Raw genomic sequence first — 5,820 nt, 5'->3', positions numbered from 1 at the left:
TTTTGAAAAATTTCTGAAGAACTTAAACAGGAAATAAATATTTGAGTAGAGAAATATAGTAACTGAGTACGCGAATATTTTCTGCGCTATTTTTTCAGTATTTTTTTTTTTTTTTAATAATTTGAACGAAAATAAAAGGTTCTACGTAAACGATTACCTGCCGAGATCGGTTATTTTGTGGCAGGACTTTTGGTACTTTGGAATATTGTTGTTGTGATTAGACGTTTTGGTGCATGTTTGTCAGTATTTCACACTCACGATACAGGAAAAAAGGTGAGTATCGTATAGGCATAAGCTATGTAGGGATATACAAATGTACATGTAATTTTGTCTTGTTTACGTGTTTTAAAGGAGTCATTTCCTTGAAATGGGCGTTATTTGTTTTACAATACATTGTTAATTGTTTGGTACAAATATGAACTGTAGCTGTTGTTTTCTTGGTAAAAACTACCAACTACTACTATTTTCCTTTTTTCGTCTACTACCATTCCCTTTTTAGAATTCCGGTCACTGGTACCAGCATATCAACGGCAAAGACAAAAAAAAAACGCACATTCATACATACCCGTGTATAGAATGTAAAATTCTTATGAATTGAAACAACGGGAAGTGTATAAAGTGATTTTCCGTTCTTTCATTTCATTTCTTACTACGGCGTGGCCTTATATACACTTCGTCAAAATGTGGCGTGTTAAATTCTCAAAGAGATAAACTTAATTAAAAATGCTACTAAATTTAAATATATTAACATTAAATGTGTGGGACATTCCTTTTCCCTTCGTAACCAAAGATCGAGAGGCTCGTATCAGTGCTATTGGCTTAGAACTAAACACGGGTAAATACGATATAGTTTATTTACAAGTATGGTCACGTAAGGATTGTGCTAAAACTGAATAGGGCGACTGGGGCCGTTCTGCCTTATGCTCACTATTTTTACAGCGGTGTAATCGGTTCTGGTTTACTGGTACTCTCTAAATATTCTATCTTAAGTTCTTTTTTCCATCCATGGAGTGTTAATGGCTATTTTCATAGGATACAGCATGGGGATTGGTTTGGCGGCAAAGGCGTTGGATTGTAGAATACCAGTCAATAGGCAAATTGTACATTTATATAATACGCACCTGCATGCGGAATATAACAATAATGACGATTATAAAACTCATCGCTTTATTCAGGCATTTGATACTGCACAATTTATACGTGCAACTAGAGGCGAATCTGTTTTACAAGTGCTGGCCGGTGACTTAAATTCTCAGCCTCATGATCTAACATACAAAGTACTCCTGTATATATCCAAAATGCAAGACTGCTGCACTTCGAAAAAATTGTCACCAGAACTGCCAGGGCATGCAGATGTAAAACTGTGGGCTTACTAATGCTGATACGTAAATAAGAGGACACCGTCAGTAAAAATATTATTCAAAAAAAAAAAAACGTCTCAACTCTAAATGCACAATTTGCAAGCGGATAATTTGCCACAGTACGTATATGAATGTAGGTAGATTTGTAGATTATTTAAACATTAATATATAACTATCGATATATATTATTTTTATATGGGTTCTCTCGTCCATCTCTATTACCCTGTAAAATGGGATGTCATTCCGCAAGTTATTTGAAAAATATTGTTATTATTGTATTAGCTTTGTATGCCGTTGATTATATTGGAATTTGGCACAAGATAGATTTGGTTCGATATTGCTATTACCCCTCAGGCACGTCAGTTGATTATAACTATTCATTTATAAATAATGCTGCAGACAAATGCGGTTCGGCGGCGCCCAAATTAACAATAATAGTAAAATCTGCTTTGGCAAATCTTAGTCATCGCAATGTCAGCCGTCGTACTTGGGGGTACGAACATCGGTTCTCTGATGTTCAAATCAGACGGATATTTTTGCTTGGGTCTAGCAATGATTTATCAATACAACTTATCGTGGCTAACGAATCTTCAGATGAAAAGAACATAGTGCAGATAGACTTCTTGGACGTTTACTTTAACAATACTATTAAAACCATTATGGGTATGCAATGGGCCTTTAACTACTGCGCGAATAGTGAGTTTTTTCTTTTTGTCGACGATGATTACTATGTATCGGCGAAAAATTTGCTAAAATTTCTAGTTAGTCCAAATTTGTATCCCAGACCCAACTCTAATACTTATGTTGCAGAAAGCCTAAAAGATGATCTATACGCTGGGTATGTATTGCAGACAGCTCCTCATAGACACAAATTTAGTAAATGGTATGTAGCACTCAGTGAATGCCCATTTAATTTATGACCACCATATGTCATAGCTGGGGCATTCCTTTTAAGTCGGAATGCGTTGGTTGATGAAGCTTTACAAAACTGCGTTGCATTTAAAACAGTTTAGATTTGATGACGTTTTCTTGGGGATAGCTGCCTTGAAATCTGATATGAAATTAAAACACTGACTTCTTCTACTTTAACAGGCCCAAATATAAGGGGCCCCAAAGTTTTCAATTTGTTATTGCTTCGCACGGATTTCAAAATGACATGGAATTAGAAAAGATTTGTAATGAGTGCCGCTCAACTGGTTTCTCATAACGTAAATACTTGGAGTCGACATAACATTCCGTATTCCACAGAATATTCATTCTGTGTGTATTTTACAAAATTTGATAACGAAACCGTCAGATTTAAAAAAATTTTAAATAAAAAAACTAATTCCTTTATTACATTTGTTAACTCATTGAACACACGCCGAAATTATATGAAGGTATTAATAATAGATCTGATTGCTGTTTGTTTCGCCAGGTACGGGTTCTTTTTTCGTTCTTATTTGAAATTCAAATCCATAAATAGAGTTTTGGTCAAAGACACCGTCGATTGCACATGTTTGCGCTTTGTTCTTAAATTCGATTTACGAGTCCCTAATACACTACTTGATTCAAGATGGTTAGGGAGAACAAAGCTGCTTGGAAAGCTCAATATTTCCTGAAAGTTCTTGAACTTTTTGATGAATATCCGAAATGTTTTATTGTCGGCTCTGACAATGTTGGATCTAAACAGATGCAAAATATCCGTACCGGCTTGCGTGGCATGGGCGTTGTACTCATGGGTAAAAATACAATTATGCGCAAAGCTATACGAGGACATTTGGAGGATAATGGTTTGTTGGAGAAATTGTTGCCGCATATCAAATGAAATGTTGGCTTCGTATTTACCAAGGGTGACTTAAATGAAGTGCGTGATAAATTGCTCGAGTCAAAAGTGCGTGCGCCTGCCCGTGCTGGCGCTAATGCCCCTTTACATGTCGTTATTCCAGCACAAAATCCTGGTTTGGGTCCCGAGAAAACATCTTTCTTCCAAGCTTTAACTATTCCCACCAAGATTTCGAAGGGTACTATTGAAAACATCAACGATGTACCTATTTAGAAACCTGGTAATAAGGTCGGTGCTTCCGAAGCAACATTGCTGAACATGTTAAACATCTCGCCCTTCTCATATGGTTTGGTCATCTCTCAAGTCTACGATTCTGGTTCTATTTGCTCACCTGAAATCTTGGACATTAAACCAGAGTATTTGCGCGTCAAATTCCAAATGGGAGTTGCCAATTTAGCAGCTGTGTGTTTAGAGATGGGTTATCCAACCATTGCGTCTGCACCGCACAGCATTGTCAATGGTTTCAAGAATCTTTTGGCAGCTGCGGCTTCAACCGAAGTGGAATTCAAAGAATCTGCTACCATCAAAGAAGTTATCAGAGATCCCAGCAAATTTGCTGCTCTAAAGAATGTGGTTGTACCAATAGCGCAAGTACTACTTTTCGTTTTAATTTTTTTTGAGTTTACGTGCTATGGTCAACACACTGGTGGAGTCACTGCATTAAGGTGCAGGTGATCGAAAGTTTGGACTCATTTTCAATTCAGCTTTCTAAACTTCTTTCTGGCTATCTTTGTTGATTGAATAATGAGTTTTATGCCAATCTCACACAGAGGCTTAATGAAATAATTATCAAAGTTTTCTACATTAAAGTCCTATCGAACTCAATCTTCGATACAAAATACAAATTTTCAACTGTCTCATTATTGCTTTATTGAATGCCTAATCGAGTGAACCATCGGTTTTGCTTGGTGCTTTCGCCTTCAATGTAGCCAATTACAAGGAAAAAAATTATACGAACAATAGAACACCACGAACAAAAAAAAAAACTCAGAATTTCATTTTTTCTGCAGTTGCTGGAAAAGAAGATACCTCCTTTTCGAAAAGAGGCACGTATTGGTTAGGTGCAACCTCTATGGGTAGTTGCGCATGGATTTTTATTTTGATTGTATTTATAGTTAAGAAGGAAACGGTTGCTTTCCATTTTAGCTATTTTTAATAGCTATTCCAAGTTTTTTGGGTGATGGGATGAATCCTGATACATTTTGTTGGCTTCGCGCTATTGGCCGAGTGTGTGGGTGTTCTGTCATCCTCGCTCGGGGTGAGCAAGTGAATTGTGGGATGGTTTTTTTTGAAAATTAAAAAATAGAATGGGCCGAATTCAGATAAAGGCAGATAACGGATCTGCGGTAGGGTTGTTGGTTGGCCTCGTTTCGGGGGGACGAGAGCTGGGGTTGATTTTTCTGAAAGGAGGGATGTGGAGGAACGGAAGGATTGTTAAGAGGAACTCGTGGTCCTCTCACAATCTATCTCCGTAGGAAGAAGGATCAGTTTGACCAAAGGTCGTCTGACTTGGCCCTTCTCGGTTAGGAGGTCGACTACACGTACTCGGTTATCTTCGCTGGGGTGTACGTTGACGACACGACCTAACCTCCATTCGTTGGGAGATAAGTTGTCCTCTTTGAGGACAGCGAGATCTCCCACTTTTATATTTTATTTGGGATGCTTCCACTTCACTCGTTTTTGAAGTTCAGATAGATATTCCACCTTCCATCGTTTGCAGAAAGTGTGATGGAGGGCTTTGAATTTCTGCCACCGATTGATCATCGAGGCAGAGCTCTCACTGGAATCTGGTTCTGGTGGAGCCAGCAGGTGGCTGCCGGTTAGGAAATGTACTGGGGTTAGTGGTTCCAGATCCGTTGGGTCATTTGACCCTCGAGTAAGAGGGCGTGAATTGAGGCACGTGTTTGGAACTCCTCCATAGTATACTTATGGGGAGACGCGACCTTTTTGAAGTGGCTTTTGAAGCTCTTCACTCCCGCTTCCCACAGGCCGCCCATATGTGGAGCGGCGGCGGGAATAAAATGCCAAGTTAATCCTTGTTGGCTGTACTTGGAGACTGTTTTGTTTCGGCTTTCTGCCAGGAAGGCTTTAACTTCGGATCGTAAAGATCTTGACGCTCCGACAAAGTTTGTACCATTGTCGGAGTAGATGTTTTTCGGACATCCTCTTCTCGCGATAAAACGCGAAAAGGCTGCGAGGAAGCATGGAGTACTAAGGTCACTAGTGGCTTCTAAGTGAATGGCCTTAGTGGAGAAACAGACAAAAAGGCATACGTAGCCTTTTGACAGTCGACATCCCCTACCGCGGTAGCTTTTGATGTCGAAAGGCCCCGCAAAGTCTACCCCGGTATTGGTGAACGCGCGGGTAAAAGTAGTCCGTTCGCAGGGAAGGGTACCCATATGTTGGGACTGCGGCTGCTTTCAGTGAATAATGCAGGTTTTGCAATTGTGGATGATGGCTCTGATCATGGTCTTGACATTCGGTATCCAGTATTGGGTTCGAATAAGACGGAGCATGAGCTGGTTCTCGCCATGAAGGGAGTCATGATGAGCCATCACAACTGTAAGGCGAGACAGCCTACAATTGTAAGGCAAGATGATCGGATGCCGCTCGTTGTATGACATGTCTTTTGAA

The 5,820-nt window shown here is 39.4% G+C and overlaps 2 pseudogenes; both read left to right on the top strand.

Moving 5' to 3' along the window:
* Positions 1-723: 723 nt before the first annotated feature.
* On the top strand, positions 724-1,376 carry LOC137241694 (putative neutral sphingomyelinase; annotated as a pseudogene).
* Positions 1,377-1,591: 215 nt separating this feature from the next.
* LOC137241693 (beta-1,3-galactosyltransferase brn-like) lies at positions 1,592-2,568 on the top strand (annotated as a pseudogene).
* Positions 2,569-5,820: the final 3,252 nt, after the last annotated feature.

This window comes from Eurosta solidaginis, chromosome 2 (assembly GCF_040869045.1).
Source record: "Eurosta solidaginis isolate ZX-2024a chromosome 2, ASM4086904v1, whole genome shotgun sequence".
Lineage (NCBI taxonomy): Eukaryota > Metazoa > Arthropoda > Insecta > Diptera > Tephritidae > Eurosta > Eurosta solidaginis.
This window is presented reverse-complemented; position numbering and strand designations above follow the sequence as displayed.